The following is a 13,448-nucleotide window of genomic DNA, read 5'->3' as shown; positions in this document are numbered from 1 at the left end:
CATGACCTTCTTTAAAAATGTGCAGTGTGTTCATCATTTATCTTTTGAAAATAAAATACTAACTGCTTGAACAAAGTTTATTTTTTGACCTCTTAAGTGGGTCCTAAACTTCTACCGAGCAAATGTCAACCTAGTCGGGGGAAAATCCAAGACCCACAGCGGAGGACACCACCAATGTTGAGTAAATGTATTTACTACAATAAAAAATTTGTGAGCAGTATTCAGATGTCGCGTGTATCAAATGTTTAGATTAACGGAAAAATACTGTTTAAGCTGTAGCCTTCTGAATTCAGATATGTGTACAATTTTATGCAATGTCATAATGACCAAAAACATATATAAAAAATCTTAATAGGGAAAAAAAGCTATAGTAATGTATCCAGAATTGCCGGCATCTGTGGCAAGCACTGAAAATGGTGTCCTGGGACACATAGATTTCAATTGAGAACGTTTGCCAGTAGCCCTGGACATCGGTATAAAAAGTTAAGAGGCCGTTAGTTAAATAAGGAGTGATGGGCTGTAACAGAACGTTTTCAGCTAAATGAACAGTCTTTTTCTATGTACTTCAGTGCAAATTCTGTCACAATGACATTGAATTTGCAAGTTCAGGTCATTCAGACATATTCATTCAGAAAATAACTTCACACCTATTGTTGAAGAATTGTTTTGCTCTACAAAATAAATTTACTATGAATTAATACTAATCAATTATCATCCAGAGTACATGTTTAGCAAATGAGGCTATGGTGAGATTACACCATCTCCTATGATTGTAGGAGAGACATTATATTTGTCAAACTGTATTTTAATCTTACTGAAAACAAATACAGCACCACTGAAGATTTGGCCAGACATGCATCTTAAATTTGATTGGGTTCTTCCTTCCTTTGTCAAAATTTCCACCGTTACAATCTGGATTCGGGAGATTGCAAATGCTTCTTTCTTTAGTATTCTGCAATCTACAATGCAGCCAGAAAGATAAGAATTTAAACAAGATTGTCCAATTTTTACTTTAGAAACATTTTGGTAGGACTTTACACAAAAGTACAATAAGATAGAAACAGTTTACAGGAAGAGTCGTTACAGCCGAGACACCGGACTCAATTAAGACACAGGTTGATGCTGCAATGGAAGACATGGATGAGTTGGCCTTCTTGAAGGATGAGACCAATTGAACTGAAGGGCCTTTTTTGAACCTCTCTTAGAAACTTGTGAAAAGAAAAGTGTGATTTAGTATAATTCCTGGGAGTGTTCTGATTTAAATGCTGTCTGTAAACGTTGCTTTTAATTCTTGAGGTTTCTTTCTACCCCTTCCAGTGTATATGCAAGGGAATGTAGTTCTGGCAATAAGGAGGTGAGAGGTTGGCAGAATAGGGGTGGGAAAAACTATTGCAGTTTGGTTTGCATGATACCAGCAAAGGAAACTAGAGGTTAATGACTGAGTACAAGTGAATATTTCATAAGATCCAGCTCTAGACCAGGGTTGTCCAACTGAATTCAACCCCCAACTCCCCTCCATTTCATCTGGCTCACCTGCTCCCTCCATAACCCGTAAAAGTTATGTTATGTTTCTCGGTGGAAAACACAAACATATTGCTTATGTGGCCTGCGGAAATTTCTCAAATAGGGCATCCAGCTAATTTGCTGGATTTAGCGAGAAATCTACAGGGTTGAACATAAATAATATAGTTCACATTCCATGGTCTGAGACATCTGAAGGCAGATTTGAAAATAAGGTTATCTTCACAGGACCATTCCATTGAATGTTGGTGAACTGCATCACACTGAATAAGAAGCAGATTAAGAGGCCGAATATCATTATTACTCTATTGAAATTGTTCTTAAATGCTGGCAATGGATTCTTCTAACTTACTTGAAACATAGGCATCAGTAGATTGTAACATATCTGTCCAAAATTCAGGTATCAATTTGAAATTCCAATACAATGAATTACATTTTTGTGATTTGATGGATTAGTGTGGTTAGTTTATCTGTTGCCTTTGCTATTTGCTGGTTATTTCAAAAGTGTATTTGGAATATTACACCATTTAAAAAAATCTTAACATATATCTTTACAAAACTTCTTGCAAGTCCAGGTCAAGTCTTCTTTCTAACCATGGAGTAAAATGTGAGTAATATTGGCCCTCAACTGACTTCAGTGTAAACGTAATTAATTCTAGTTTGGTGGCTTCAGTTCTTAAACTTGCTAATTTCCACTCAAATTAAAATAAAAATTTCTTGAAAAGTTTTATGATAGAATGAAAGCTAAAGCACTCAGACTGGAGTTTGGTGATTTTCTGAGCTACACTCAAATTAGTAGAGAAATGGTTAATTCTAGAGATGACTGTGCGCTGATTATACAGACGTTTCTCAACTGGACAAGTTGGGTTGACTTATGTCAGACTGACATCTTAATTCATGCCTCAAAAATATTTGTTGAGATTCTTTTAAAATATAACTGTGGCTATGTTAAATCAGCAATTGTGCTCATTCTTAGTACAGTGAGAAGTGCACAGAATGAGGAAGGAAAATGCCCAGACTGAAGACATGTAGTTTTGAAGATGGCATTGATTTGTTTATTAGGCTGTGGGTATGTACTAAAGCATCTGTTAAGATCTTTATTAGCAACTTCTGGAATTTGTGTCTCATTCTGCAAGGTTGTGGGATTTTTCAGTGTTGTTTGGGAGAGAGTTTGCTCTGCAATAGTTTGTGTAGCAATGGCAGGAATGGTTACTGCTGTATGTCTCAGGAAAGAGTGGGGGGAACCCTAATTGGGGTCTCAGGAAAGGGAGGACACTTTGATTAAGCTGCCTTTTTGAAACTCTCCTCTGTAAGGGTGCAGAAGACCTATGTATAAGTGCTCATGGATGCATTAACAAACTTTAACAAAAGTGCTAGGCACAGAACCAAAGGTAGATAACCTTACAGATGTTTGTATCAAGAACTGATCTTAGTAATAGACAGGTTTTGTGTTAAGACCTCATTGACTAGAGTTTAGATGCTCCATGCGATGTACTTAGTTTTAAAGATGAAGTTTGTGGAGCACATGCAGTCATGTAGGGGAATTTTAAACTCGTTTATCTTTGATGTGGCTTTTCAGATCAAATCATTTCCATTGAGAGTGAGGTGAATGTGAGTGAAATGAATACATTTACCAACTAAGGTGAAGGATTCCATTGTGCACTGAACATTGTGAAGTGATGCACAAGAAAGCCAATAATCTGGAAGTGAACCTGAATCTGCCGTTTGTCAAGATTTCCTAACAATTTCAAGTGCCTTTATTTGTAAGCCTGGAACTTATCATCTACAAGGATTTTTATTAAAGAATACATACCTGAATTTAAAAGTTTCAACAGCTCGGTCTCACATCACAAGAGAAGCTCACAAAGAAACCAATCCACATCACTAAAGGCAGTTTAAGGTACAAATTCTTTGCTGTTAATTAATAAACTGCTTTCTCTTGCCTTAATTACTATTTTACAAGCCATTTTATGTATGTCATAATCCATGTTGTTTTCCTCTTCTGGATGGAAAAAAAATACACTCAATAATTTCTTCACAATCTGGAGCACAAGAACCTGTCTTGTGTAAACTATCAAGAAACAAACAAAATATATTCATCTATGTAATTAAGGTGTCCACCACAGAGCTAGTATGATGTGCAAACGGTATCCCAACATTTGGTTCTAATAAGGGCGTACTTCAACCTTCCCAGTCCCACCACCTTTAGGAGTCAAAATGATGCTATAGTGCATGTTTGGAGCTAAGTATGCAACAGGAATCTTACCAACCTGTCACCGATAAAGTGGCTTCCTGTTGTGGGCAACACATTGAAAGAGAACTGAATATGCATATACTAGTAATGACTGCAATGATTACTAAAAGAGAGTCATGGGAACATAACAAGGTTTTGTGGTTATCTGAGATGCATATATGAAGATTTACGGTATTTAATTCATTACGTCTGTATAATATCACCTTATAAAATTCTAACATCTTTAACTGTTACCTGAAACGTATACAACCAAAGCCAGTTAATTGAAAATCTCCACTTTTAGCTCGTCTAATCAGTCAATGTCAAGAAATCAGTCCATATTAATTTAAAAACACTAGCAAAACAATAGTGCCATAGAAAATGTCTCCAAAACGAATTTACTCACTATCTCCATCTTCATCAACTGGTGTCAACTGTATGGCTCATATTGAAAATATACACATCTTGGCAATTGCAGGCAATGTTGAACAGATTGGGTACATGAATTCTGATAACACTTATGATTTTATCTGATTGATGGTTGAGTTAACATCACATTGTAAGCACGTTTGTTGCATATTTAGCCCGAGAACAACTGGCATTGAAACTGAAGTGAGCTTGCTTCCTCAGTATCGGGATTATATGCATCTCTAATGCTCAGCCAATTCTCTAATACTTGTCCCACGGGGATGGAAGTGACTTGATCATTGAAGTTTGCAGATTTACTAAGGAAAGCTACTGACTAGCAGGTCAAATCATTTCTCTTTTGTCTATTCAGGGTGATCCAGAAGTAGGTATTGCAATTTGTGGACTGCGGGCTTGAGCTGGTTTCTTTTATCTGTTTAAAAGCAACAATTCCACACCTGTAGGCCAGTACTGGTGCACTGTCTTTCTCAGTTTTCAGCACTGTTCAGACACAATGAAACCCTCTTTCTCCTGCCCAACAGGTTCCACTTCGGCATAAGCAGGGTGACCAGAACCACGTCGGAACTTCATCGCAGGCCATCGACTGGGGCGGCGCTAGGTACAAACAAAGGAACCATCAGAAAATAATAATAATAAACCTTGCATTTGGTATAGCGCTTTGTCACGGTCTTCGAGACGTCTCAAAGCACATCACAGAATATGCCATAAAGTGAATGGACTATATATTTTGTGGGCGAAACGCGAAAATACATGATTGCGTCAATTCCAAACTGAGTGCTTAAAGTTGGACAAGGACAAGTAAGCTAAAAGGTCGACTACTAATAATAAAGTAGGAAGTAAATTATTTTTGAAATAGATTCTGTGACAGTTGGTTATTTCCTGAATCGTAAAATGTTTTAATGTAAACCTGAGATTTTAGGCCTGGTCCTAGAGGATATTTTTTACAGAGCTACGCGCTCTGCCAGTTAGACAATCTTTTTAAACCAGCTCGCTCTGCTGCTGAAAAACAACAACAAAAATAACATAATAACACAATAACGTAAGAATTGCCAGACGAAAGATGACCAAGTCCATCCATTTCGCCTTCCACCATCCTGGCAGTCGCGTGACATGTTGTGTCCCAAATTGCATATAGCACCTTTCACGTCGGGAGGATGTCCGAAGGAGCTGGACAGTTGAAGGTTTGCACTCGAGCTGGAGGTTGGAGTTGAGAGGGTTGGGAACCAATGGGGGTGAAAGTGGGAAGATGACTGATCAAAGGTCAAAAGCAAGGGGCACAGTCAAAGAGTAAGGTCTTGAAGGAGGTGAGGGAAGGGGCGAGAGCGAAGGGGCTCTGGGATGGAGTTCCAGAGAGTGGTGGCAAAAAGGCTGAAGGCCCAACCATCGATGGTGGGGCGGGAAAGTCAGGGGATGTGCAGCAAGCCAGCTTCTACTGAGTGGAGGGAACAGGCAGGTTGGTAAGGTTTTATAAGGTCACCGAGTAGAATGGGGTAAAGGTGAGGACGAGGATCTTGCACTTGATCCTCTGGGGATTGGGGAGCAGGGGTGATAGGGGTGATCGGCTCATGGAGCCTGGTGTGGGAGGAAACATGAGCTGCATGCAGAACTCTGAATAATCTGCACCTTGTGGAGGGAAGAGTTAGGAAGCCTAGCGAGCAGGGAGTTAGCATAATCAAGCCTGTACGTGATAAAAACATTGATGAGGATCTTGGCAGCCTGAGGGCAGAGGTAGTGCCCGCGGAGGTGTGAGAAAGTTGATACAAGGATACAACAGAATACAGAAAAACAGAATACAAACAGAAAGTCAAACTTACAAGCACTTTGGTAGAATACGAACATACCTCGGTTTATGATAGAAACATGATATTTGTTCACACAAAATTCCTACAATAGTTCTCTGATGATTTTACTTTTAGGAAAATGCAATGGTTACTTCGTCAAAGCACCAGAGCCCAAATTTTCACCTACGCTTGACCTGCAAAATCACTTTCTCTTAAAACTTTAGATCAGGCAGAACTGTGAAAAATTCTTTAGTTCTGTTTGGATTTGGAAGCAGGTCTTTTTCAAGAACTGTGGCAAATGAATTCCACATTCTGTTGAGAGCTGCTTCACAAGGCATCAACTTAATTTAACTGTTCATCTCACTGTTTGTGTGATACTGTTGATGCAGATTAGCAGCTGTGCTTCCCCACACAGCACCATTCTCTATTAAAGTCATCTTTATTGTTTGTATACTCTATATGCATGCATGCATGCATGTATGCATGTATGTATGTATGTATGCATGTATGCATGTATGCATGTATGTGTGCAAGTACATTTGTGCGTGTATGTCCAGATACTCTTGATTTTATTTTGATTTTTTTTTTAATTGAGCCTTTAATTTAGATCCTATCTTCCTTGTGATGTATAAGTTGTTGATTATGGAAGAATATAGGGATAGGTCTGCAGGAAGGTGGAATGCAAACTAGATGGACCTTGGCCTTTCTTTTGTCTTGGGTTTCTTATGTGCTATAGGTGCAGACTGAGATTAAGAAGACAGAATGGTTTTGTGGCACCAGGCTGAAAGTGGATGGGGAGGGTGGGTGCAACAGTGCAGATGTGGAAGTAATCTTCTGTAGCTTTTTCTCTATTAACTGCTGTTACCAGCCATATGTTGTTAATACAGCAAATCATCTACATGCAGCTTCTGCCTTCAAGGGTGATTATGGGCTTGGTTCCTATCCTGCTGTGGTTGTCATTTATCAGCGTTGCAAAAGGTCAGACAGAGAGAAATATGGCTGAAAAATGCAATGTTTCATAACAAAATCAATGTGTTTGATTATCACATTGATGGGGAGAAATTCCATTTGGGTCTAGATTTACTTTCTTTTTGCATCATTTCAGATCATTCAGGTATTGGATTAATTTCTCAGATGCAGGCTAAATTTTTTTTATATAAGTTCCTTTAAAGAACCTCAGAGAAATGGCTTCAAAGTTATAACTGAATTCAACAATTTGCCAAATTCTACATGTCATAAATGCTACGTGAGTCAAGTAAATCTAGACCCAGGAAAATAATCTTTTAAGAAACAATAGAATTTCTTATCGACTGGTCTTGACCACAAAACATATTCACTGCACTTTACAGTACATCCTGTCAAGCTCTTTGTGACGTCCTCCCAATGTGAAAGGCACTGTACCAAACGTAAAGATTATTTAGTGACGGGGTCAAAAAACAACTAAGGCTCTCGCACTTGCCATCTTTGTCCCCTGTCATTGTTTCCAATCATCCTGAAGAATGGCATTCCACTGCTGCTTCTTGGAATATCTCACTTATTTGAGTACTTTCAGGCCGAACATTTGCATCAACCCTGACCAAAATTCTGCTGTTTTTTGACAGAATCGATATGACACACTGGATCTGTTATGAAACAGTGCATTTTTCACCCCATAGAAGTTACAACACAGGAACAAGTCGTTCAGTCTGTCAAGCCTAAAGTGGTGCTAGCTCTCTCACTGGTGCTGACTGGTGTAATCCCAATTTCCTGCTTGGGCCCCATACTCTTTTATGTTGTTACTCTTTGAATGCCTAACCAATTACCTTGCAAAGGTTGTTATGATTTTAGCTTCAATAGCACTTTGACACAGCATATAATGCTCTAATAACCTTCTATTGGTGGGGGGGTGGGGTGCAAACAGGACCTCTAATCTCATTTTAACCTTCCAGCGACAATTTTGATCTTATGTTCCCTTGTTACCAGCTGGCAGAAATGATCTATTACTTTGAATCCTCTCAAATCGTTCAAGAATATTGAAGACATTCTGTGAGATCCGCTCTTCACTGACTCTGTTCTAGTAAAAACACGTGCAATTTACTAGAATCCTTGATATTATCCATACACATAAGCTTTCCACTGAAAAATGGATTCTGTATTCAAGTCAAGGGCCATTAACATCATTAATGTTCACTGTATTGTGATTAAATCTCCATACACGTATGAAACATAACTGGCCAGTATTGTGCTTCTCCTAATATGCCTTATTACAATGATATTATTCTGGCAGGTTGCCAACTCTACCCAAGGTTCTATCTTTCTACCTTTCAAGTCAAAGCATGAATCTTATAATAATGAGAAGCTTTGCATTTCATATAGCACTTTATCACGTCTTCGAGACGTCTCAAAGCGCTTCACAGAATATACTGTAAAGTGAATTGACTATATATTTTGTGGGCAATTCATGGCAGCCAATTGCACACAGCAGTGTCCCACATACAGTCGTGGATTGAGTAACCACATTGTTTTAAAGGAATTATTACCCCCGGAAATGCGATCCGCCATTTGACTAACAACCATGTTCCTACTTACTGCTAGGTAAACAGAGGAGTGTGGAGTAAGGAAACTTGCCCAACGTTTCGCCCTGCTGGAAGTTGAACCCAGTTCTCTCTCTTACGAGGCGAGTGTTTTAACCACTGAGCTACATGACTTCACGTCCAAGGTAGGGAGGAGCAATGCCATCAAGTTCTGTCGAGGTGCTTCACATTCAATATAGCTACAGATTCCCAGGACCAAGCTCTAGTGAAAACAGAGCACAGAGCAGAGGTCTCCATATAGATATTTGGACACAAACACAGAGCTCTTCTAACCTCAATCAGGATACTGGGTGATATTCAGAATGTTTACAGAGAGTCTGTTGGCTTTTTCGTAACATGAATAAAATGGATCACTTGTCTTGGATTTTAAGAAGTTTGGTTTGCCCATTATCCCAGGGTTGCAGTAATACTGCAGAAGATATGAAGAAAGTACGATGCAAGCACCAAACTGCTAAAACACACAAGTGCAGTATTGTTGTTCTTACTGAGGGTAGGTATTCTTCCCATTCAGTTCCTGTTAACCCAAGAAAGCAAAACCCTAATGGGGAGGGTAGTCCTAGCTGGACAGACAGTGGGAAGCTTGCAAGATAGTGCTTTCAATGGCTAACTGATTTTTTGCTGGTTAAACTCCAGCAGTACTGCAATGCACACTCTAGGGTCCCCAAACCTTGGCTCTTGCCAACCTGATCTAATACTTTCTAGAATTAGGTAAGCAGGATGCATCCATCTGGGGAGAGAATGTACGTTCCATTCCAAACATGAGAATTTCCATGTGTAGGTTGAATGCATGGAATTCTATTTGGTTTGGAAAATCTTAAGCATGGTGCTGGGTTTCTGCATTTGATAGGCACCTAGCTGACAAAATAAATATTACTTTCCTTGTAATGGAATAATTTCCCCTTGGTGACAGAAACTCATCATTTGATATTACTGGGTGTATTCACGTATTAAAGTAGAGCAGCCACAATAAATCAATGATTTAACAGCATAAAACAAAATGTATTCAATTCCTGAGGAAAACCTTTGGAATTCACTGATGATGACTATTAGAACTTGAGAAATTTATGAAGCCATTTCTTGTGTTGGAAATTGAACTGGATGTTTGACTTGTCTCTGTTGTACAGAAGTTATAATTTGCTCCCCATTCATTTTCATAGTTAACTCCTGAGATAAAGTTGATTTATTTTACTGCATATGTCGAGGCGAGATAGCAGCTTCCAATGGTGATGGGAAAAGTCAAATGCATCATTCAGATCTCTGCAGAATCATTTCTCAACCGTTTAGTGGTTATCAGTTTTATCATCTCAGTTTTCCATCTGCTTTCCTTGAAATAAATTTAATGGATCAATTAAAGTGAGCAGATGCTTATCTTTCTAAAACTGCACCAGATCTACTTGCAAACTGCTCAAGGAGACGCTGTTCACCTAACAATGTTCGCTTCCAGTTCTGAGAATTTGCAGAAGCCCTTTCAGGCGTAGGTTTATAATAATGATGCATCAACCACTGTAACAATGAGCCTGAAAGCACTTATGTTAACTCCATCTTTGCCAAGCTTCAGGCTGTCAGTACGAACAGCTTATCCATTTAAAGTTCCTCACCTTATCTTCAAATCCGTTAACAATCTTGTCCCTCTCTATCCTCAAGCCCTATTCTCTTTGGTGTGCCCTCTGCTCTTCCAACTCCGTTCTGCTGCTTGTTTCTCACTTCCTCTGTTTTACTATCAGTGGCCGAGACATAAGCCACTATGCCGCACTCTTTCGAACTCTTTCCCAGATCTCCTTGCCTTTCACTTTCCTTGCATTCAAAAAACTTCAAAACGTCATATCTATTTGACCGTGCCTTTAGTCAACACTCTCAAACTCCCTCTTCTTTCCTCATGTTTCAATGATCCTCATTATCTTTGCCAAGCACTTTAAGACATTCATCCTATGTGAAAGGTACTGTACACAAATCAAATAAATAATAAACAAAGTCAATCATTGAAATGGATATAGCACTTATAATGTTTTGGTTTTAATATCATCATTTCCATAATAGTATTACTGAAACCCCCATGTCCCCTTCCACCCCACCCAGATCATCCACACCACCTTCTCCCTCCGCCACGGCTCCTGCCACTTGACCCTCCTTACACTTCTTTGCCCCCATTCCTCCTTCCTCCCTCCCAACCACAATCACTCAGATGAAGTTCACCACCTGCTACTCAACCCCCTCCCCATCCAGCTGCTGGTCACTCAACTCCCCTTCTCTCGCCCTTGATGGCCGACACAATCAATCAGTCTCTCTCCTCAGGCTCTGAAAACCGTTGTTACCACACCTCTCCTCAAAAAACCCACCCTCCATCCTTCTTATCTCTCACATTACCTTCCCATCTCCAACCTACGCTCCCTTTCCAAAGCCCTGGAATGCATTGTTGTCAACTTCAGTCACACCTCTCCCTCCACTCCCTCCTCGAGCCCCTGCAGTCTGCTTTTCGCTCTCCCCACAGCACAAAGACAGTGTTTGTCAAAGTCACAAACGACATTCTCTCTATCTGGGACCAGGGCTCCCTCTGCCTCCTCGTCCTCCTGGATCTCTCTGCTGTGTTCGACACAGTCGACCATGCCATCCTCCTCCATTGGCTCTCCTTCCTCATCTACCTTAGTGGGACCACACTCGCATGGTTCGAGTCCTGCTTAACCAACCGCCTCTATTTCATCTCAGCAAATGGTTTCTCCTCCCGTCCCCGCCTGGTCACCTGCAGGGTACCCCGAGGCTTCATCCTTGGTCCTCTTCTTTTTCTTATCTGTATGCTCCCTCTGGGTGATGTCATCCCCAGAAGAAAACTTCCACATGTATGTGAATGACACACAAATCTAATTTGCCTCCTCCAGTACCGCCGATGTTCTATCAGCTTGTCTGGCAGACATCAAGGGCTGGATGAGTGTAAATTTCCTGCAGCTGAATGTGGACAAGATGGAAGCCATATTCCTTGGGCTCCCGTCAGCATCTTCACTCCTGCAGATCTAAACTCCTCAACTTCCCTGGGCTCTCTCTCAGACTCACCACACCAGTACGCAACCTTGGCGTTTGATTCGACCCCCAGCTGTCCATCCTCCTCCACATCTGGTCCCTGACCAGGGCCGCTTTCTTCTACCTCTGCCACATTGCCCACTTCCGACTGTACCTTACCCCAAATGCAGCCGAAACCCTCGCGCATGTGTTTGTCACCTCCTGCTTGGGTTACTCCAGCGCACCCCTCACCGGTCTCCCCAGCTCCACTATTCACAAGATCCAGCTCAATCAAAACTCTGCCGCCCGCATACTAACCCGGACCAAATTTCATACCCACATCTCACCAGTTGTGGCCAACCTCCACTGGCTCCCCATCACCGAACGGATCGACTTCAAGATCCTCACTCTCGTGTTCAAATCCATTCACTCCCTGGCACCTCCCTACCTCTCCGACCTCCTAACTTCCAAATCCACCACCCGGCACCTCTGCTCGACTGGCACCAGCCTCCTGCTCGTTCCTTGCACCATCCGCTCCACAATCGAAGGTCACACTTTCAGCCACTATGCCCCAAAACTCTGGAACACTCTCCCTCAATCCCTCTGCCTTGCCCCACCTCTCCCCTCTTTCAAGTCCCACCTGAAAACTTTCCTCTTCGACCGTGCTTATGGCCACCTCCCCCCTTGCCCCAGCTCGGAGTCAGGCTCCGCCACTGTTAAGTGCTCCGAGACACTACCCTATGTGGAGGGCACTATGTAAGTGCAAGTTGCCGTTATTGTTGTTGAAACAAGTTAGAAACAGAGATATGCAGGGACATAAAAGATCATTTCAGTCCATTTGGCTGGTAAATAATGTAAAATAAAATGTTCTCACTTTCTGTGTAAACCCATTAAATCTGACCTGTCTGTTCCCCTCTCTCTTCCAAGCCTGAGTCCATGTCCCCTAGATGTTATGCTGATGCAAAACATATTAAGGTAACCAACAACCCAGCATTTGTTTGACAGGGAGGGTCACCAACTGCATGACTTGGCAGCAGGTTCAAAACAGCTTTAATAATGCCAAGAGAAATGTGTGGAATTCTCATTCTGGCTTGGATACGCTTCAGCATGATGATTGGTTTCTGCATGTGTTGGACTCAAAAAAAAAGAAAGAACTGTTGTATTCAACAATCAGCCAGGACAAGCTTGGCTTGCATCCTCAACTTGTGGATTCACTGCTTGAAATGGACATAGACTTTATTAAAGAGCAATATTTAATGACTGGAATGGCATTGTTCCCCTTAAAATAGATTCCTCTAGAGGCGAGAAAGTCATCATGCTGCGAAGTATAGTGGTTAAGTGCACTAGTTCCATGCCCCGATAAAACACATCATCAATGTTGCTAGAATTAGTGGCATTCTTTACCCTTAGTGTTTCCAACCAGCATTGCGGATGGTTCCACTGTGTTATACCTCAATAAGGAAGAGACTGGCTGCAGATGTCGGATGATGGTACATATAAAACGTCACAAGTAAGCCTGCTGCAATCACGATGACCACCAGGAGAATCCCCACAATCAAGCCGGTATGGACACCCTTCTTCTCTGCAGTGCTGTCAGATGTAGAAGCTGCAAGAACAGGAGGGGAAAATGTGACACTTCAATAATTCCAATTGTAATGTATGGGCATAAAATTAACACACATCTGCTGATATTTTACTGGCTTCAAGTATTAAACCTAAAACATTAGTGCAATTAATAGTGAGGCCTGTTCGATGCACAATGTCCCCTGTGTGTTTGCTTGTGTATTGCTCCGTGTATGTCTGCTGTAGCAACAGATATTTAAGTTGATGAAAATATTCCTGTGAATATGATAGTGTTGTTGACGGACATCAGCAATTTTATCCCAACTCTTCATCATTACACCTATTATACCAGCTGTCAGA

The 13,448-nt window shown here is 41.0% G+C and overlaps 1 long non-coding RNA gene across 1 annotated transcript; it reads right to left on the bottom strand.

Annotated features, from left to right (window-relative positions):
• Nucleotides 1–3,240: 3,240 nt before the first annotated feature.
• LOC103176293 lies at nt 3,241–13,114 on the bottom strand. The gene is made up of 2 exons (XR_487581.2): nt 12,977–13,114; nt 3,241–4,774 (listed from the first exon to the last, which is right to left on the bottom strand). It is a non-coding gene; the product is annotated as an uncharacterized LOC103176293 (long non-coding RNA).
• Between the last annotated feature and the right edge of the window lie 334 nt (nt 13,115–13,448).

Source organism: Callorhinchus milii, unplaced genomic scaffold (assembly GCF_018977255.1).
Source record: "Callorhinchus milii isolate IMCB2004 unplaced genomic scaffold, IMCB_Cmil_1.0 Scaffold2, whole genome shotgun sequence".
Classification (NCBI taxonomy): Eukaryota; Metazoa; Chordata; class Chondrichthyes; order Chimaeriformes; family Callorhinchidae; genus Callorhinchus; species Callorhinchus milii.
This window is presented reverse-complemented; position numbering and strand designations above follow the sequence as displayed.